This window comes from Anser anser, assembly GCF_964211835.1.
Source record: "Anser anser genome assembly, chromosome: 14".
Classification (NCBI taxonomy): Eukaryota; Metazoa; Chordata; class Aves; order Anseriformes; family Anatidae; genus Anser; species Anser anser.
Window position 1 is genome coordinate 11,383,482 of NC_139735.1, and position 22,477 is coordinate 11,405,958.

Sequence of the window (22,477 nt, forward strand, 5' to 3'; positions counted from 1 at the left end):
TCCTTTACAAATGGGCTGACAAGTTCTGGAAAAGTAAAGCAATAGTGTGAGCAAGACAGGGGCTAGGTCAAGTGCTCAGAGGGATGCCCTGGGCTGGGCCTGCCTTTCCCTTCTGGGGCTGAGACACAGGCAGTGGAGTGCAATGGAGCAAGCTCTAGTCTATGTCCTAGTGCAACCCCTCCAACAGCTCCTGTGGGAGCTGCCTGGCACTGTTTTCCTCCCAGGAAAAATCCTAAGAATCATAGAATCATTAAGGTTGCAAAAGACCTCTAAGATCATCCAGTCCAACCATCCCCCTACCACCAATATCACCCACTAAACCATGTCCCTAAGCACCATGTCCAACCTTTCCTTAAACACCCCCAGAAACGGTGACTCCACCTCCCTGGGCAACCCGTTCTAATGACTAACCACTCCTTCTGAGATTAAATTTCTCCTAATTTCCAACCTAAACCTCCCCTGGTGCAACTTGAGGCCATTCCCTCTACTCCTATCACTGGTTATCTGAGACAAAAGGCCAACCCCCAGCTCCCCACACCTTTCTTTCAGGTAGCTGTAGAGAGCAATAAGGTATCCCCTGAGCCTCCTCTTCTCCAGACACAAGAACCCCAATTCCTTCAGCTGCTCCCCATAGGACTTGTGTTCCAGACCCCTCACCAGCTCCGTAGCCCTTCTCTGGACACACTCCTGGGCCTCGATGTCCTTCTTGTAGTGAGGGGCCCAAAACTGAACACAGTACTCGAGGTGAGGACTCACCAGAGCCGAGTACAGGAGGAGGATCACCTCGCTGGTCTTGCTGACTCTACCATTTCATGGTCACTCTGCCCAAGACAGCTCCCAACCACCACATCTCCCACCAGTCCTTCTCTGTTCATGAACAGCAGGTCTAGCAGGGCACCCCCCTGGTATGCTCACTAACCACCTGTGTCAGGAAACTATCTTCCATGCTCTCCACGAACCTCCTAGACTGCTTCCTCTGGGCTGTATTGTATTTACAGCATATATCCAGGAAGTTAAAGTCCCCCATTAGAACAAGTGCTGGCAACTGTGCTACTTCCTCTAGCTGCTTGTAGAATGCCTCATCCATCTCTTCATCCCAGTTTGGCGGTCTCTAACAGACCCCCACCAGGATGTCTGCCTTGTTGGCCTTCCCCCGATCCTTATCCGTAGTGACTTGACCTTATCATTACCAGCCCCCAGCTCTAAAACACCAATACACTCTCTAATATAGAGAGCCATGCCACCACCCCTCCTTTGTTGCCTGTCCCTTCTGGAGAGCTTATAGCCATGCATTGCAGAGCTCCAGTTGTGAGAGTGGACCCACCGCGTTTCAGTGATGGCAACTAGGTTTCGCCTGCCGCACAATGGCCTCCACCTCCTCCTGTTTGCCCATGCTGTGTGCATTAGTTGGGGGTGAGCCATTTCCCTCACCCCCAACCCTGGCATTGCTTCCCCAGGCTCATCTCTATCGAGCCTCATTTTATCCCCATGCCCCTTCGTACCTGGTTTAAAGCCCTCTCAACAAGCCCTGCCAGCTCCCAGGCTAGGATCCTTTTCACCCTTTGAGACAGGTGGGACCCATCTGCAGCCATGAGGCCACGTGCTGAGTAAACCACCCCATGGTCAAAAACCCCCAAATTCCTGCAATGGCACCAGCCATGTATTTATCATCTGGGTTTTCTGGGTCCTCTCAGTATTCCTTCCTGCCACTGAAGGGATAGAGGAAAACACCACCTGTACTGCCACCGCATCCACTAACCACCCCAATCCCCTGAACTCCCTTTTGATAGCCTTCAGGCTTCTCTCAGCTATTTCATCGCTGCTAGCCTGAACTATCAGTAAGGGACAATAATCGGAGGGGTGAACCAGGCCAGGAATTTCCCTGGTAATGTCCCTGTCCTGGGCCCCAAGGAGGCAGCAGACTTCCCTACGGGTAGGCTCTGGCCGACACGTAGGGCCCTCTGTTCCCCTCAGAAGGGAGTCACCTCCAACAATTACCCTTCTTTCCTTCTTGGTGGGGGGAGTCTTGAGGTATGGAGTCAACTGCCTTGTCCTAGTCAGCCTCCTGGGCGGACCTTCCACCACATCCTCACCTACCCATACCGCAAGCTCCAGAACCTCAAACCTGCATAAGGGCACCTGGGAATGCGAGGTGAGGAGGGAGGGGGCTCGCCTGCGATGCCGAGCAGGGACCTGTTTCCATTCCTCCCCATCCCTTAGGTCCCCTCCCTCTGCCCGACAGTGACAGGGCAGATGGTGCACTCCTATTTGGGGCGTATCACCCTGGTGCCTTTCTCGCAGGCATGGCAGGGAGCTGCTCCACCAGTCTAACTCCTGCTTACATTCCCTGATGGTCCTTAATCTCTCCTCCTCCTCCTTGAGCTCTGCCACCAGGCTGATCAGACCATCCACCTGCTCACACCTCATGCAGGTGCTATCTCTGCTACCCTCCGTTGGCAGCAACAGGCTCAGGCACTCCCTGCAGCCAGAGACCTGAACGGACGCATTTTGGGGCAGGCAGCCAGTCTGGGTTGCCACTGTCTTTGTGGCAAGAGCTTTCTGCCTGGTGGAGACCATGGCTGGATTTGCTGTCTGGGAGGCAGCCGGTAGGTGAGCCGGTCTCCTGGGAGGGGAGGGAAACCTTTTCCTGCAGCAGTGAATGGCTGGGGTTGGGGAAACCTTTGGGACCGCATGCAAAACAGAAGAATAGGGATAGGTTGAGATGGGGATGGGGATGGGGATGGGGATGGTGATGGGGATGGGATAGGAATGGAATGAGATAGGAATGGAGATGTGTTGGAATGGGGTGGGAACAGGATGGGGTGGGATGGGAGCGGGATGGGATGTGGGTGAGATGGAATAGGGATGGTGATTGGGGTGGAATTGAGATGGGGAAGGGAATACAGATGAGATAAAGATGGGGAGAGGAAGGGAATGGGGTGGGAAAAGGTCAGCTCTCATTCAGAAAAGGACATGTTCAGACGGGAGCTCACGCTAGCTCAGCTACATTGTGTACTAGCAGCCTTGGAAAGCACTGAATGCTTGTCTCTTCTCTTGTTATTGTCCCAAGGGGCTGTGGTGCTCAGCTAGCTAACTGCATACCAGGAGGTTTTAATTTTACATTTATTTTCCTAATGGCTTGGGTGGCCTGAAAACTTGAGCAGTGAATTGTGACTGCTGGAGATTGGGTGAAAAACCACACAATGGCTGTGCACTGCAGTGTGGCACCAGGGATGAGTCACCAAAACTGCAATTAAGGAAGAAAATAACAGTGGCTTTACCAGCTTCTTTCCAGGAGCACTGCATTTTTCCTGAACTGCAGCGTTTCAGGCTTGTTTATGGAACAGTGCCTCATGTCAAAAAATGCATAGAAATGGATGAAGGGGTAGCTGATATAAAACAGTTTAACAGTTAAAGGAAATAAAAACAATATCCATTTTTACTTGGACAGCACAGGTGCTTTAGGAGGCACCTGTGGGGATAAGCAGAGGAAACTGTAGCAAAATACAGGGACTCAAGACAGTGGGGCTGTGCCTGGTCATGAAGTCCAAGGTGACACAGGTGACCTCGGCAGAAAGGGCACACGAGGAAAGAGTCCCAGGGAGCGACAGGAGTCCCACAGGTGTCTCCTCCTCAGCTATGTGAGTCTCGGCATCTTGCTGGAGAGAACCTCTGCAGAGTGCAGCAAGAAAGACAAATGTATTACGGGTGTGAATTGCAGTGTGGCAGGGAGTCCAGAAAAGCAAGAACCGATCTTTTGTCTTCCAGTAGCTTTATTTTAGCCTTCCAGAAAGGCATGTACTGCTTTGCAATGAGCAGAGGTGTAAAGCACTATGCAAAGAAGCTCTGTTGAGAAAGGGCACGTTCATAATTTTACGGCCTCGTGCTAATATCAGGTTTCAGCGTGTCCCAGGGACAAGGCTGAACACCGCTCTCCAGAATTCCAGTCCACATGGTGCCAGACAGACTTCTGACCTCTGCAGTTGCTGTCACCTCTTTAGCAAGATGCCCTAGCAGTGAGCGGACAGGCCAGCAGCTCCCCACAGGGAACGTGCAGGGCTTGGACATGGGATTATGCATCCCTTCACCTGGCTTGGTTTCACTAGGGAGCAGCAACTGCACAAGAGGCTCTGTGAAACCCAGGGCCCTGGGCATTCCAGTCATCACCTCCACCCCACATAAGAGACATGACTCTGGCATCCACATGAGGGCCAGGGCAGAGGAAAGCTGCTCCTCACCTAGCCCCAGGCAGGCACCAGCCAGCTCTTGCCTGTGGATGCTGAGTAATACTTGTCTTCTTAGAAGTGTGTTTCGTTACTGAAAGGGTTGTTAGGCATTGGAATGGGCTGCCCAGGGAAGTGGTTGAGTCACCATCCCTGGAGGTCTTTAAAAGACATTTAGATGTAGAGCTCAGTGATATGGTTTAGTGGAGGACTTGTTAGTGTTAGGGCAGAGGTTGGACTCGGTGATCTTGAAGGTCTCTTCCAACCTAAATGATTCTGTGATTCTGTGAAATAATTTTAATTAAGCACAGATGAGATGGTCCAAGGTGGAGATCAGACAGCTTGTGCTGCCATTGGGAAGCAGGGCCCTGCTTGCTTACGGTGATCACTCTCCTGAAATTCCTCTGTCCCCAAGGTGACAGGACACAATGCCACAAGGGAGCTATCAGCGCAAGTGCCATTCTCCTGTGTCCTGATGCTCACAGACAGCCATCAGACAAGCAATCTTCTGCAGCCTCCAAGGACAGACTTCCCAGCCTATTCTGTCCCCAGGAAGTCCTGGCAGGAGACTGCTGGGATGCTGGCATTTCTTCTCCAGTTTTCCCTCCTTTTCTGGGGACTGGCTTCTCCTGGAGCAGCACGTCTGATACCACCATGCTTACACCACTGATGGCAACGGCAGCAGCATGCCCGTGGGTCGTGCTTGGTGTCAGTGACGCGATGTTTTCCAGTTCCTCAGTCCTTTCTGTGCCAGGACTCCAAGAAGTGGTAGAGCTGAGCCTCCACTGGAGCACAGTTTGCTCTTCACTAACACCACAAGCAGATGCCAGTCGGTCCTCTCCATCACCGGAGACACTGTTCTGGTGGTGGCATTCAGCAGCAGCTTTAAGCCCAGTGGGGAAAGCTCCCCTCTGCCAGTTAATAAATCAGGGTGGCTATTCCCAAACACTTGGTTGCATCCCTTTGGAAGGTCACTTCTCCAGAGAGACCAGGGCCCAGGGCTCGCTGGTTTCTGGGGGATGGTGACAGTCCCCTGCCCTTTAATGCAAGCTGCTGCCTGGTCGGACTGTCCCCAGCCCATTCCCTGTCTGACTACAGCTGTAGCACATGGTCCCCAGCCCTGTAGCTTTGGGCAGTGCTGGGAACAACCACGACAATCAATCTGAGGAGAACGAGCCTGGCTCGTGGCTGTGCCTGCCGCGTCTGCCAGCAGGGGTTTGGAAACCTGGGAGCATCCCAGAGCACAGATATTTGAGCCTTTGAAACATCCTCTTGAAGGAGGCTGATGAGCTTTGGTGCTTGCCAGGAGCTGCCGAGTTGAAGACCAATTTTTTACATACCTGACATCCATGGAGCAGGTTTTATAGGCTATAAACCAGCCGCACAGCACGCGTTCTGATCCCTACAGATCTGTGCATTAACGGTGACACAGCCAATAAAGTGCGTGTCTCACAGTGGAAAAACCGCAGGGCAAGCTGTGAAACGGGGCGTCAGTGCAGCGCTTCACACCAATGTGCAAATTCGGGCTAATCAGACTAACCTCAGTCTGCTTCATTACAACTTGTCCTCGTCCTCAGATCCCAGGAACACGCTCCACAACAGCACTTTCTAGCTTCGGCTGCAGGGCAGAGCTTGCTTTCTTTTAGGCGCACATCCCAGTTTATAAGGAACCCAGTGAAGTCCACTTTCGAACACCTCCTTCAAAGAGAACTAGAGCCGAGCTGGGGAGCAGCAGGCACAGGCTTCAGGATAGGACCGAGTGAGAAGCAGAGTGAAGACGCTTGATCTCTTTGGATTAACTGACACAAGGGAAGACTCAGTCTCAGTCAGCACGAGGTGAGGTGTCTGAAAAAAGCAGTCTTCAGACTCCAGGAGAAGATGTGGAGGGTGCAGCCCTAGCTAGACAGGTTTGGACAAGAAATACACTGTCTGGATGCTGGAGCTTGATGGAGGGTGGTGTTGGAATCTCAGATGCCTCAGCCTAAAGGACAGGACAGGGTTATACAGAGACCATGGGCTTTAGAATCCTGATGGAATGGAGGAGGGTATAAAGCAAGCTCACAACCCTGGACATCTGGGTAAGAGACCTTCAAGATCGCCTCTTCACAGAATCAAAGAATGGCTTGGATTGGAAGGGACCTTAAAGACCATCTAACTCCAACCCCCTGCCGTAGACAAGAATTCCACTCACTAGATCAGGTTGGCCAAGGCCCCATCCAGCCTGGCTTCTTCAAGAACCTGATTGGAAGAGTCCTATGGGGTAAGGCCCTGGAAGAAAGAGGAGCCCGAGAAAGCTGATTCATATTCAAGGATCACCTCCTCCACGCACAAGAGCGATCCATCCCAACAAATAGGAAGACAGGCAAAAATGCCAGGTAACCTACATGGATGAACAAGGAGCTCTTGGCAAAAAAAGGAGGCATAAAAAGGGTGGAAACAAGGATTGGGAACCTGGGAGGAATGCAGAAAGATTGTCTGAGCATCCAGGGTTGAAATTAGGTGAGCTAAAGCCCTAACAGAATTCAGTCACGGCCAGGGATGTCAAAGACAATGAGAAGGGCTTCTATAAGAACATCAGTGACAAAAGGAAGACGCCCGAAAATGTGGGCTCATTGCTGAATGAAATGGGAGACCTGGCTACACAGGACAGTGAAAAGACTGAGGAACCAAATGCCTTCTTTGCATGCCAAGTCATGCTTGGCCAACGTAATCACCTCCTGTGATGAAATGACTGGCCTGGTGGATGAAGAGAGAGCACTGAATATTGTCTGCCTTGACTTCTGCAAGGTTGTCACCTCTAAGATCCTCATGGAAAAGCTGTTGATGATGAGCAGACTTGGAGGTGGGTTAAAAACTGGCTGAATGGCCACGTTCAGAGGGTGGAAATCAGTGGCATGAAGTCTAGTTGGAGACCAGAAACCAGCAGTGTGCCCCAGGGGTCATTGCTGCATCCAGTTCTGTTTCACATCTTCATTAATGATGGGGCAGAGCATACGCTTGGCAAGTTTGCAGGTGACACAAAACTGGAGGAGGAGCTGCTACACAGGAATATCGTGCTGCCATCCAGAGGGACCTGGGCAGGCTGGAGACATGGGCTGACAAGAAGCTTATGGAGCTGAACAAGGAGAAGTGCAGAGTCCTGCCCCTGGGGAGGAACAACCCCAGGCACCAGGACATGCTGGGGGCACCCAGCCAGAGAGCAGCCTGGCAGAAAAGGCCCTGGGGGTTCTGGTGGACACCAAGCTGAACATGAGTCAGCAATGTGTCCTTGCTGCAAAGAAAGCAAACGGTGTCCTGGGCTGCATTAAGGCAAAGTGTTGCCAGCAGGTCGAGGGAGGTGATCCTTCCCTTCTGCTCAGCACTGGTGAGGCCACCCCTGGAGTGCTGGGTCCAGTTCTGGGCTCCCCAGTACAAGAGGGACATGGAGCTACTGGAGAGAGGCCAACAAAGGGCCATGAAGGTGATGGAGGGACTGGAGCATCACTGCTATTAGGAAAGGCTGAGGGAGCTGGGACTGTTCAGCCTGGAGAAGAGGAGGTTCATGGGGAATCTTGTTGATGCCTGTAAATGCCTGAAGGGAGCGTGCAGAGAGGACAGGGCCAGGCTCTTCTCAGTGGTGCCCAGTGCCAGGACAAGAGGCAATGGGCACAAACTGAAGCACAGGAGGTTCCCTCTGAACATCAGGAAACACTTTTTTACCATGTGGGTGGCCAAGCACTGGCACAGGTTGCCCAGAGAGGTTGCAGAGTCTCCTTCCTTGGAGATTCAAAAGCCCTCTGAACGTGGTACTGGACTTTGGGTGGCCTTGCTTGAGCAAGGGATTGAACCAGATGACCTTCATAGGTCCCTGGTAAACTCAACCATTCTTTGATTCTTTGATTCAGTGATTCTGTGGCTTGTCACAGAAATGGCAGGGTGAGCTTTGGAAAGGGTCAGACAAAGTAGGCTGACTGAGCAGGCACTCCTGTGTCTCCATCCAGAGGCCACAGTCTGATTAACTGCAGGAGGTTCCTTGCTAACACGTGATGACTGTACTGGAAGCAAGACAGTCTCAGAGTACTCTCTTTGCTGATCTTGGTGCTGGACCAAGATATCTATGTGCATTTATTTTGTTGGAATACGAGTGTTCACTATGTAGGTGCCCAGGTGTACGGTGTGACCTATGCCCATCACCTTGGACAGTGAACAGCCAGGCTGAGCTTGGCCAAGAAAGAACAAATTAAATGTGTGACAGTTTGAAGGATAAGCTGTTTTTTTTTTTTTTTAATGGGCCAGGAGAAATGATAAACACTTAAATATCTTCTTTAGTCTATATTTAAACATCTATAGTTACTTTGAATTTTTCAAAGCTGCTGCGTGCTGCCTCTGTGAGATACAGACTATTTGTTGAGCTGGCTAAAATACAAATTAAAGAGGTCAGCTTCAGGCAACATTATTTAACAGTCTTGAGGCTAATATTCAATGCACACACATTTCATGTGAGCATCTCATCTGAGTGCCAGGAAGAGTGTACACAGAAATGAGCCATTGTCAGCCTTGCCTCTAATTTAAAAGGCTTTCCTCCAGCCAAGTCCTTTCTGTGGAATTAAAGCTTTCGGCAAAGCTGATTTTTTTTGCCAAATGTGAAGGGTCACTCTCCTTTTGCTGTTAAAGGAATTCATAATGATCCAGTGATGTGCCCAGCACATGGACAACAGCTCTGCACCTTCCTGAGCAATGGTTCAGAGGGTCCTGTGCCCTCACCAAATGCCCCGCTCTGCTGATCAGCAGCATCTCACCCCCAAAGGCCTGAGCTGGGTGAGTGCTGAGTCTCTTCCCCCATAGGAACTGGAGCGAGAGCGGAGGTATGAATGCAAGTATTTGGGATTACACAGTTTAAACATGTGGTGCAGTGCTCACATGGTGGCAGGTGGAGAGGCAGGGCCGGGCCCTTCGGGCAGTGACCTCCCTCCAGTGCAGTATTTCCCCAAAGCTGGGATTGCACAGCTGGGATTGCATTTCCTCTGACCCCGGGATCAGCTCTTGGGGCAGGAGGGCCCCCCGGGATGTTACATCCATCTGCCATAATTTCCTTACACCACACTGGGAAGCCTTGCACATCTGCCAGGGATCCATGGGAACCTGGAGAGCTGCATCCTCAGGTTACCTGGGAATATGCCACATTTAGGCTTTGCAGTTCCCAGTTGCTGTCTTCCTTACCAAGCAGAGCAGAATGAGCCAGCATAAACTTGTCTCTTGCCGAGGGAGTTGGGTAGCATGACCTAGTCGTTAAAAATTCATGTTTCATGTTTAGGTAAATGGCCAGGTTGAATTTTAATACTTTTGTGGGCAAACTGGTTTCGTTTTCTGTAATATCCTCTTCCTCAAATGCAGACAAAGCCACAGCAGACATTTTTTTTTCCTAAAGAAAAAGTAATGGCTCTGTAAGATATTTCATATAAATTAAATAGAACAGCAAGTTGTGAAAGGAACCCTGCTATTGGGAAAAGGAGGGTTATAAAACATAGTTTTCTGTGGCATCTCTAAAGGCTTGTACTGCGGCTGAACTTTCACTGCAGTTTTTCCATTCTTGAGGAGCACTGGTTTCATCCTCCTGCGCAGCCACCACTTGTCATGCAAGGTAGAGGAAGTTAATTACCCTGACATCTCCCACATCCTAAATTTTACTAAACTTGGCTGAGAAATACAAACGTCAGTAGGGAAATAAGGGGGCTGTGAACATGCACACCCTGAGCATCCTCGGCCAAGGCAGCTTTCGTTTAGCGGAGGGGCTGTTGGACATTTCTGTGGAGAATGAGCTAATGCGTGAGCAGCAAATTAGGTCAAGCGCTCAACTCCTGGTGTTGTCCTGGCCCAAGATGGGAATAAAATCAGGGACATGCTGATGATTCTGCTGCAGAAACTGGTAATGAAGCAGGAGGCGAAATGTCCGTGCGTGCACAGGAGCTTAGCAGAGCAGGAGCTGTACCAGTACAGGAGCACAGACATCCCAGCAAAGATCCCAGAGGAGATTTGCCAGGGTTTTGTTCAGCAGAAGTGAGAAGGGGATACCCAAGTCAATGACATAGGAAGTAACCAAAAGAGGACACTTAAATATTTGTCTTGCAGAGCAGACGGCAATTCCTAGCAAGAGATCAGCTCTCTACTGCCCAACAATACACTTCCAAGCCTGACTCATTGCGGGCACAGAGTAAACGAAAACACTTAAAAGGCATTAGAGAAATCACACATGGATGGGAACTTACTAGCAAAAAGTTTGAAATTTTGTTCCAGACCTTTACAGAGAGGTCTGCCATTGGGTCTCCATGTTGCCTAGTCCGTTAAGATGAGCAGCTCACCATTAGGCTGTGGGGTAACCACGGGGATTGGCACAAAGGTAAGATTTTTTACTCCTCGTTCTGCTCATCACTGTGACGTCCTGCTCACAGTGAATATGTCCTGAGGACTCTCAGCAGTTCAGCAGGAGCCCAGGGCTGGAGACGTCTGTCCCAGCCTGTGCTCTGCTGTCATCATGAGTGCTGGGGAGACAGGAGACACTGCCCTGGGAGAGATCCTGGCTCAGCACACACTGTGGTGCCCACCTGTGTATTTGTGCCCTGCTTTTTATTCCAGAGTGGGCAGGGATAGAAATATTATCTATCTTCCAGGAGAATTTGTGTGGAATGCGTAAGGAAGGAAGCGCAGAGGATTTCAAACCCAGTTCTGAGACCTCAGTATCCATCAGGATCTGTGTACAAAATAAAGTCTGCAGATGTGATGGCAGACTTGCAGATGAAGAATCGCTTTACAAGGATGAAAGAGAAAAACCTTCATCCTCTTCTTTGGAAGGAGCCAGAGCACCCTGTTCACCACCCCAAATTGTCTCAGGAAGGCACCATGGGGTTCACCAGTGGGATGTGGTGATTTAGCCAAGTTCACACTGCAGCTGCAGCTCTTGGTGCCATGCTCAGAGATCTGCTCTGGGCACAAATTGCTTTGTGAGAATCTTGAGGCCAAAGGAGCTACACCTGAAAGTGCTACAGGTACAGGTGATGGAGAACCGAAGGGTCGTGTCTAGAGAGAAAACTGCAGATGACAGAAAGCAGATGCTGAGAACTTGTGTTGGAAATACCACTATATTCTTTCAAAGATATCTGGAGAAAATGGGCTTAACCCTGCTAGGACAGGATGTGACCCAACGTCTCACTGGAACATCATGTGCACCAAGCCAGATTGTAGGCCCAGGGTGCTAGGAGGACAGAAGCAAGGATTGGTTTTGGATGTGGCATCTCTGAGCATCTCACTTAGTGTCTGTACTGCTTTTGAAGTAGCCGAAAGCCCAGGGCGGAGCAGTGTCCCATCCCATGCCTTGCAGCAGGGTGTCCCAAGCTGTAATACACAACCCTTCTGGATACGCAGATTGCTTCCAAAGGACGCAGGGCAGCAGCTTGTGAGGAGCTATACACGTGCTCCAGCACATAGGCACTTCTTTCTGTATGGAACACGGGAAAAGTGGGTGATTGTGGGCAGAGGCTCTGTGGTCTCAGTCTGTGAGGTTCTTCCACCAGCATTTGTCAAGCAAATGCCCTCCTTGAACCAGCTGTCCAGCCTGGGTGTCTCTGCTCCTGGTGAGGAGGGTTGGACTAGATGATCTTTAGGGTCTCTTCCAACCCAAAACATTCTATGACTATTACTGGAGCTATTGGCTTTGCCAGGCTTGGGTTCCTTCATACTCTTAGATTTGGCTGACTACTTGCAATTAGCACAAATTAGTGTCTGTTTTGACAGCGCCTTGTCCTTGAGACACCACACTGGGCGCTGGGACCCATGAGAACACAGCCATTTTGTCTCAACCCACCTCCACCAGTCTCAGCAGCAGAGACTGAGGTTCATTTTGGGTATTTAAGTGTTGTCCTGGAGGGTCCGCCTGTAAGTATTTTGATTCATGGAAGACCTCTGCTTTCCTGAGGCCTCCCTGATTTCTTTCACTCTGTAAGGCTTTGGTGCTGGGTGTGCCGTCCCACTGCCTGGGTATTTTTGGCTTTTCTCCTGGACCAGGGTACAGAGAGCAGTGTTAGAGGGTCTTCCCAGCTGCTGCTGCCTCTAAACCAGAATGGGACTCATGCGGCCCGCTGCTGGGCAGTTTTGCCCTTCCCAGCCCACTTGAGCTACACTGAGCCCTGTGCACAAGGGCTGTGTCACTGGAGGGTCACATTTACTGAAGCAATCTCACCCTCTTGAAGAGAGCAAGGTGGGGTGGCAGTGAGAGAAACAGGATGGTCTTGGGAAAGAACCACCCCCCCCCCACACACACACTTCCTTGTGAGGAAGCCCATCAGAAGTGGAGAGGAACCCAACGGGGACGGATGTGAAAAGATCAACATGTAAGTAATATGCATTTGAGCCTCGCCTCTGCAGAGATTTTTGGAAAAGGGGTATTTTGGAATATAAGAAACTCTCAAATAATGCCTCAGATGACTTGATCAGCTCAACAGGGAAAGCTGGCTTACAGGGAGGTGCCACTGTAAACCTATATTCCTTTATCACAGTCACTTTCTTCCTCTTGTCTTCAAGTGTTACATTTGCAGCCATGCCATACAAAATTGGATAAGCCGTGAGTGTGGCTGACGTGCCATGTGATGGCACAGGATGGAGGGGACAGCTGCTTTAATAGTTACAGCATTACAGCAAAGTCTGACTGACTCTGCTTTGGAGTCCTCCAGTGAAGTTCCTAGTAACTCTGCCACAGTCTTCCTCTCCTGCAATTTCCCAAAGGTTCCTGGTTTCAGATTGCAGAAAGAGGGGCCGAACCCCAAATTTTTGTTAATATCAGTGCAAGCACTAAAAGATTGTCTTCTAAACCCGTAGTATTTTATAGTTGAGTAACCTAGAAGTTTGTATAGTTAAGTATTATCATCTCCTTCTCCCCAGGCTTAAAATCTGATTGCATCAAACATAAATCTTGTAAGTGTATTTGTGCTTTTCTGTGGGAATTATTTAAATAGATAAGCTTTTTATTTAATCTTATGACCATTAAATATATTTTGGCTTGGTGGAAGAAATTAAGTGCATCACATTTGGGATGGGATCATTTTTGTGGGAGAATATGGGTTGAAGTGATCACCACATTTGTGGTCTTCAAGCACCAAAAATATCTGTGCTAGCCAAAAATTACTGGGAAGAAAAAAGGAGGCACTGCTACCGCTGAGAGGTGTTTGGGAGCCAGGTGCAGAGGTGTCATGATAATGAGATTTTGTTTGAATGTTACTGGTTAGACACAACTGTCTGGGCAGATCTTTGCATGTGTGTTTTTTACGTGTCCGGTTGAAGAACAAGAGCTCAGGCTCCCCAGTCCTTTGTGCTTAAGCTGCATTAGAGCTATAAAAAGATTTGATATGTATTTTTTTCAATACTCACAAATGTTGCTTGATACCTACTAAATATGGTCAACAGCAGAACACACAGAGTTCGGGTTCACTCATCCTTTAAATATGCTGAAGATGGAAAAAAAGGGCTTAAAAGGCAGAAAAAAATATAGAAAAGATGAAGGGAAGCACAGTCAGAACAGACAGAAGCACCTCAAGAGTGCCAAATCCATCTGCTCATGGTCCGGAGCAGAGCTGTGAGGGGAAGCCTGTAGGTTGTCACGGCTCAAAGAGCATCATAGGGCATCTCTTTCCCATCTACAATGTTTCTGAGCACCAAAGCCCCAGGTTGTCTCCATTTCCTCCTACCTCCAAGTTGAGGTTTACACCTTGTATGTTCCCTTCCCTTCCCTTCCCTTCCCTTCCCTTCCCTTCCCTTCCCTTCCCTTCCCTTCCCTTCCCTTCCCTTCCCTTCCCTTCCCTTCCCTTCCCTTCCCTTCCCTTCCCTTCCCTTCCCTTCCCTTCCCTTCCCTTCCCTTCCCTTCCCTTCCCTTCCCTTCCCTTCCCTTCCCTTCCCTTCCCTTCCCTTCCCTTCCCTTCCCTTCCCTTCCCTTCCCTTCCCTTCCCTTCCCTTCCCTTCCCTTCCCTTCCCTTCCCTTCCCTTCCCTTCCCTTCCCTTCCCTTCCCTCTCCATATCTGCCTTGGCACCTAAAGGCTAAAGTTAGAAATACTGTCTGTGCACATGACTTGTTCAGGATTAGTTGCTAAAGCAAGTGGAAAAATAGCTTTATATCTAATTTCAAAACTATATAAAAGAGGTTTTCCTGTGTGGACATAAGGTGAAAATCACTACACTGTTTTGAGCAGGAAATCAGCTTTCCTAGAGTAAAAAGAGAAGCATTTTGTAGCCAAGATTTCTGGTTATATGTTGCTGAAACCAAAGTTGCTGAGGACCCATCTGTATGAGATTGACACCCCTTCTGCAGCCAGGCAGACTTGAGCACACTCTTCTCTGTCAATGGCATCATTCTTGTAAGGTTCATGATAGTCGGGCACTGAACAGGGAATACAAGATCTCCACAAGCCTTGCACCCCTCAGCATGTCCCCTCTTGTGGGACACAGTGGGATGGCTGTGCTCTGCACACTGGGAAAGTTGTTTTCCTCCAGCCCAATGGCAGGACAGCGCCCTTACACCTCTTAGGCTATGACAGAGGAAAGGTGCTGGGCAAAGGCTTGGCAGAGCTGCGGCTGGCAAGATACAGGTGTGCAGAGGCAGCAGGGCAGAAAACCGCCCCCCGCAGAGCTCCAGTGCTTGGCCAGTGCCAGTGGGTCTGCATTTCCCTGCTGCAAATAACAACTAAAAACGTCCTGAGGTTGAAGCCCACATGCTGGACATGCACAGGAAGCAATGAACTACTCTCTTCAAAACAGCAGTGTCATTAAAAAATTGTAGCCAACTCTACTTTGCCCAAATGAGCAGGTCTTTTGAAAGCTGACATAGATGAATGATCCAAGAGGGCTCCGCTGTTGCAATGCTAAACACATTTAAAATTTTTCTGAATCACTGATTCCCATTTCATGTCAAGAATTGGTCTGGGTAGAATTACCTTAGGGTACATAACTGAAAGGCAAAAAAGCCCCAAAGTCAGCCTTCTGCTCTGACTGAACCTCTGGCCCCCCACCCACCTCTGCACCAAAGGAGGCCAAAGAAGGGCCCAGCAGGGACATGGCTCTCGCTGCGCTGCCTTCGCTGCCTTCCTCTTCCTTGGGCATGGCTCTGCCGAGACACTGAGAGCTATCCTGGCTTTACCAAGTAATGGTTATTCATATGCCTTCATTCAGGTCCAGCGTCCCTGCTCCCCAGGCACGTAGCAGAAGTGACTGTGGTTCCACGGTGTCCCACCAGCACTTGGTGGGAGTCTGGCCCAGGTCCATGTCCCCGTCTGTTCTACAGAGGACATGCCCTAAGAGGTCTGGCGTTGGCTGGGGGAAGCCAAGACACATATGATGCAGCTGGTGTTTTGCAAGCTGTAGCTGTCCTCCAAGCTGGACCAGCAGTGCTACAGAGGGATCACAAGCAGGGTTCTTCCATCCCCAAACTTGCCAGCTCTCTGCCTTGGTGGGAGTAAAACTGGGGAGCATTTTTGCTGTCTCAGCCTGGGATCTGCTCCACCTTGTTTAGCTGCTCATTGCCAGAGCTCGGGATGCATATTTTCTAACAAACTGTCGGGGAGATCTTGAATCAGAGGTGGTCACCCAGAGCCAGGCCATCCGATCTGCTCACAGTGACCTGTGGCCACACGGTACAGAATGAAATTTGCTGTTTGACAGAGGTTCATTCATTTGACAACAGATATGTGTTCCTTGCAGGTCTTGGCTGCTGCCAAACACAGACTTAGAGGTGAGCCAAGGACACCTGGACCAAGGAGCCCATGGGATGCCCCACTGGGCACAGTTGTGATGTGGAAAAAAAAAAAAAAAGCTGGAAATTAATCCTTTTGGCTTCTTAACCCATCCCTGGAAAAGTGGGTTATCTCTTTCAAACCAACAATAAATCCAGCATCCCTGTAACAGTGAAGGGCAGAATTAGGGCAGAAAACCATGTTGCTTGTAGGGACTGAGTCTGTGTGAAGTACAGCAGAGCTCAGGAAACTCTGCTACGCGTGCTCCCAGTTCAATGGCATTGCCATGTCATAGAATTGTGGAATCATTAAGGTTGGAAAAGACCTCTAAGATCATCCAGTCCAACCATCCTCCTTATTTCCCACTAAACCATGTCCCTAAGCACCACGTCCAACCTTTCCTTAAACGCCCCCAGAGACGGCGACTCCACCACCTCCCTGGGCAACTTGTTCCAATGACTAACCACTCCTTCTGAGATTAAATTTCTTCTAATTCCCAACCTAAATCTCCCCTTGTGCAACTTGAGGCCATTCACTCTACTCCTATCACTGGTTATCTGAGACAAAAGGCCAACCCCCAGCTCCCCACACCTTTCTTTCAGGTAGCTGTAAAGAGCAATAAGGTCTGCCCTGAGCCTCCTCTTCTCCAGACACAAGAACCCCAGTGCCCTCAGCTGCTCCCCACAGGACTTGTGTTCCAGACCCCTCACCAGCTCCGTAGCCCTTCTCTGGACACACTCCTGGGCCTCGATGTCCTTCTTGTAGTGAGGGGCCCAAAACTGAACACAGTACTCGAGGTGCGGCCTCACCAGAGCAGAGTACAGGAGGAGGATCATCTCGCTGGTCCTGCTGGCTACACTACTCCTGATACAAGCCAGGATGCTGTTGGCCTTCTTGGCCACCTGGGCACACTGCTGGGTCATGTTCAGGCGAGCATCGACCAGCACCCCCAGATCCTTTTCCTCTGCACAGCTTTCAAGCTACTCTGCCCCAAGCCTGTAGCGCTGCATGGGGTTGTTTTGGCCAAAGTGCAGGACCTGGCACTTAACCACGTTGAACCTCATCCCGTCGGCCTCTGCCCATCGACCCAACTTGTCCAGGTCCCTCTGCAGAGCCTTCCTACCCTCCAACAGATTGACATTTCCCCCAGCTTGGTGTCATCTGCAAACTTACTGAGGGTGCACTCAATTCCCTCATCCAGATCATCAATAAAGATATTAAAGAGGATGGGCCCCAACACCGACCCTTGGGGAACACCTCTCATGACCGGTCACCACCTGGATTTCACTCCATTCACCAGCACTCTCTGGTCCCAGCCACCCAGACAGTTTTTAACCCAGCAAAGAGTGTACCTGTTCAAGTCATGGGCTGCCGGCTCCTGCAGGAGAATACTGTGGGAGACTGTGTCAAAGGCCCTGCTGAAGTCTAGGTAGACTATGTCAACAGCCTTTCCCTCATCCACCTGGTCATAGAAGGAGATGATGTTGGTCAGTCTGTACTTGCCTTTCATGAACCCATGCTGGCTGGGCCTGATCCCATGGTTGTCTGGCACATGTTGTGTGATTGCACTCAAGATGACCTGTTTCATATGAATGGTCTGAAAGCAGGCTATGAGTTGGAGCTGAGAAGATCTCTTCTCCACCTGTTCTTTTCCTCTCGACATCTCCTGCCCTGGCCAAGAGGTGTACCACATTTGTGCAAACACATTGGCAAAAAAGTTTGATGGCCTGAAGACTGACATAGCTCCTGGTGTTGTTGCCACATGTTCCCACTAGCAGTGTCAGGCTTTGCTGGGAATACTGGCAGCGCCTTGTTTCAGTCCTCATCTAATGGCTGTGTGTCCACAGCTGTCTCAGGAGGATGGACTGGGCAATCTGTCACATCATCAATAAAGCTGTGGCTGGGCTGCTCTCCATGCCGAGGGACCTCAAGTCTTAGCACCATCTGCACTTGGAAAGGATCACCATGGTCAAGGGTGCTATGTGGGCAGTCCTCTGGCTGTGACACTAGTGGAACTCACAGGCTACATGTCCTGCTTCCAAACAGATCCTTCATTCACTGTGAGAATTCCTGGTGCTGCTCCAGTCCACATCTCAGTTCTCTCAGGTGTATTTTTGTTATTCCACATATGATGGTGTTTCCAACGGATCTTCAGGTTCATAAATGCTTAGACCTTAGTAAAGCCACAGATATCATTTTCTCTGGCTTCAGAAAGGGTGTGGAAACATTCACCCACACCTTCAGTGCAACAACACCGAGTTTCAGTGTTCAATCTTCAGGTCTCAGGCAACAGCCTCTCCAACATCACTTGCTCAGACATATCTTAGGCAAGTCCTTGGCACTGCCATCTTCAGACCTCTGTCTCTTTCTACACTTTTTGCTGCAAGATTCATCTGCTACCAGAAACCACTTCTATGAAAGTATCTGGAGAGAAGCTCAGGTCAGCTCTTCTCTCCTCACTAAAGGCATCAGGATTCTTAAGTTTCCCAGTACGCCATGTGTGACACCTTGAATTATATTTATGGAAGGGCTTTAATACTGCAAGCTTTTATTAAAATAATAGAAAACCTGTCAATTTCTTTTTTTGCTGCTGGTAGGTGTGCAAGCAGGTAACAATGTAATAATCATTTTCTATGTAAAGCAAATTAAGCTGATATTTACTGTTTCATCTTTATTAAATGATTATTTGATATTTCTTGAATGATTATTTGCTGTTCCTGTATCCGTTATTACTAATTCCATCACAAAGAAGTGGAGGCTTGCTGAGAAACCATCGAGCTACAGGCTAAAAACAAACTCAAGGAACTCTAATGCAGCAAGTACAAGGAATTAAAGGAAGCCTCAGGGAATGAAACTGTCACTCCTGGCTTTGCTGCAGGAAGCAGCCATGAAGCTGGCATCCTGGCTGCCCAGGACGAAGCAAGGCCAGAGGCTCTGGCTGCTGGGCTGGAGTCTCCTGCTGGGCTTGTCCCCAAGGTCTGAGCCAGAGCACCTCAGCATTGGGAGGAAAAACTCTCCTCTTCCAAGGGAAATGGTCTGAGGGTGGGGGGATACCACCAGCCAGAAGGAAAGTTGTTGGCGTTCCTGCTAGAGGTGGTTTTTTTGTTGTTGAAGAGTGACCTGATCTTCCAGTTGAATGGTATTATCTTGGCATAGGTATACTCATCAGCAAAGCGAGGGAGATTGTGAGTATCACTCACTGTTGGAGATAAATCTGACCTCCCACACTCAGAAGTTTCAAAGAGCCCCTAACACCAGGGCCTCCTTGGTCTCTGTGTAAAGTGGCCCTTCCTGCTCCCACGGGAACCCAGCAATGACATTAGGCCACCAATAGTTCTCATCACCACCAGAAGGGCATTCTGCCCCTCTGCCTGTACAGCTGTGAGAAGCTAGTAGCAGGTGCTTTCCCACAGCACTGCCTGGGAGAGATATTTAAGGCAGGTTCTTCTGCATGACTGAGATGAGCAGCCTCATCTGGAAATGATTTGTTTTCTGGGGCAAATGGTGTGACGTGTAAAGAGTTTCTTCTGATCTGCGTCAGGACTGCCAATACATTTGTTAGTGGCAGAGACCTGTGCGTGACCGTCTGCATCCAGTGCTCCCTATGGCTGGGAAAAGGCACAGGCAGCTCAGGTGGGCTGGTGAGATGGAGAAGTACTAACAGCAAGATGAGCTGATGGCTCCAATACGTGGACCATTCTTGGGCAAATTACTGCTCTGCCAGCTAGGTCTCAATGCAAGGTTTGGAGGCAGCTGTCACTGTTGGGCCGCTTCTGGAAGCTGCTGCTGTCCCGGCCCTGGATGGGAGGAGGTGGATCAGCCATGCTTCTGTTCCTCCTGCAGCCCCCTCCTGACCAGAGTGGCAGCTGGTGTCAGGCCGCCCACCTGGGACAGCATAATGCTGGATGTACATAAAGGTTGGGGGACAAATGTCTGGAGATCAATTCTTCAGAATGGGACGTGTGGGTTTGGGTTAATGATAAGATACATATGAGTCAAGAGTGCCCTGACGGCCAAAAGGACCAAACGTACTCTGGGGTGCACTGAGTGCACTAAAGCTAACTGGTCCAAAGAAGTGATTGTCCCACTCTACTCAGCATTGGTGCAGCCTCACCTCAAGTACTGTGTGCAGCCCAAAAGGGCTCCACAACATAAGAAGGACATAAAACTATTAGAGAGCATCCAAAGGAGGGTTATGGGGATGGTGAAGGCTCTAGAGGGCAAGACTATAAGGAGCAGCTGAGGTCCCTTGGTTTGTTCAGCCCCGAGCAGAGCAGGCCGAGGGGAGGCCTCATGGCGGCCTGCAGCTCCCTCACGAGGGGAGCGGAGGGGCAGGCGCTGAGCTCTGCTCTCTGGGGACAGCGACAGGACCCGAGGGAATGGCATGGAGCTGGGACAGGGGAGGGTCAGGCTGGGTGTGAGGGAAAGGTTCTTCACCAAAAAGGTGGTTGGGCACTGGAACAGGCTCCCCAGGGACATATTCAGGGCACCACGAATGTTCAAGAAGCATGTATGGTTTAACTGTTAGGTTGCCCTGTGTAGACTCAGGAGTTGCACTTGATGATCCTCACAGGTCCCCTCCAATTCAGGATATTCCATGATTCAGTGACTCTATGATTCAATCACATTAGGAAATGCCAATGTGTTTCAAGACTGGCAAGACGCATCATATGAGGAGGTTTAAAGTTACTCAAGCACTGCCCCACCAGTCAAAAATGAATGAGAACCATTACTAAAAATACAAGTTTATTATCACTGGTTTTGTCTGATGTTTTAATCTGCATTTTGTTTTAAGCATTAAAATGAGAACAAGAGCCATCAGAGGGAGTGGGATGTGAGCTGTGGCACTTCACCGGAGCAGGTCGGCCCATCTGCCTTCTTGCCTGCTGGCCTCTGTGTTAAAGCATTGTTACAGCTGTGAATCTCAGCAGTGGTTTGAATTATTTACTGAGCTATGTTTGTAATTTCTCATGCTAAAATGGAGGGGTGGTGGTGGTGGTGGTGTGTGGGTGTGGGGGTGTGGGTGTGGGTGTGGGTGTGTGAGAGCTGTTTCCAACTTCTTCTGAAGCACCATCTATTGCTCAGTGCTGATAGGTATCAACCTGGTGAAACATCTGTCCCAAATAAGTTTCCCTATGTCACTCACACAAACGTAGACATTTTATTGGTATGCTCAATTTCCCCCAAACCAGAAAGCAAATTACTAGGAATATGCTGCTCATAATCACATGCTATTTCTCATATAAGAAGAAGTGCATAAAAATGTACTATACAGAAAAATAGGTAGAGGTCAGAATTATTTCCAACTGAAGCAGCACAGTGCATGGTGCATTGTGCTGGTGGGAGAGCAGCTGGGGACGAAGGGCTTGTGACAACCTGGGACTGAACTGCAGGCACAGGGGACAGGGGATGGGGATCAGGAATATTTCCAAAGCAGCAGGGGCAAGTGGGGCCCAGCTCTGCAGGCTAGGGAGCGGGGGGCCATGTGGAATGGGTCCGTGTATGCTGTTCCCGAATGGAGTCACATCTCCTGCAAGTGTGAGGATGTAAGGGGAGAAGCCTCCACATGAGCTCACCGAGGGGAGGATGGGAATCCTGCCCTGGATACAAAGCGTAAAATCCATTTCCAAAAAAAATTCAAATAGTGTTTAATGTAAATGTTAGATGGGTTTTTCTAAACAAGAACCTAGTGCTGAGAGCGTTATATTAAACATGATGTGGCTTCGTATGCTGTGCAAGAAAGTCTGGAAAATGAGAAATACGGGGATAGACTGCACTATGTGGTTTCAGTTTTGTCAGTTTTCAACGCTTAATAAAGAACAAATGAATGCCGTGCTGAGAGGGGGCCACGGTGTGGTCAGACTCTGCATTTGCAAGGACTGCCTGCTAGTCCTGCCTGCTCCTTTCACGGGGCCTCTCACTAACTTCACTCCAGCTGCTTTCCACCTCCAGCCAGGAGCCAGCGCGCCCCCGTGTGCGGGCTGGGCGCCGGGGCCGGAGCCGGGAGCTGAGGCAGGGCGGCTCCGTGCCACCAGCCCCTGCCCGGGCTGCGGAGCAGCGCGGCCGGCCACAACCTCGTCCTGCCCCAGCTCTGACAGCGTCTGTGGGCCTGGAGCACGGGGCTTTCCTGCAGAAAAAAAATAAAAATAAATAAAGCAAACCACGAGCTGTGTGCTGAGCCTGCCCCGAACCGAACTGGACTACTTGTTACCTTGACGAATAGTGTTTTGCCTCTATCCTACCACTTCCTGCTGAATAATAATAATAATAATTAAAAAAATCTATCTATATACAAACACCTGGACTCAGAGCGGTGAAAACTGTAGCTAAGCAGTACCATTTGCTGCAGGGCTTTCAGTTCACAGCATCCTGCTCTGTTTAGGTAATACAGTCATTTGTCTGGCATATAAAAGGACAGCATCGTGATGCGGAGAGTGTTGGAAAACGTTAGGTGGCACCCCTGTCAGACCTCGCAGGGAAGTGTATGTTTTGCGTCTTCCTCAGAAC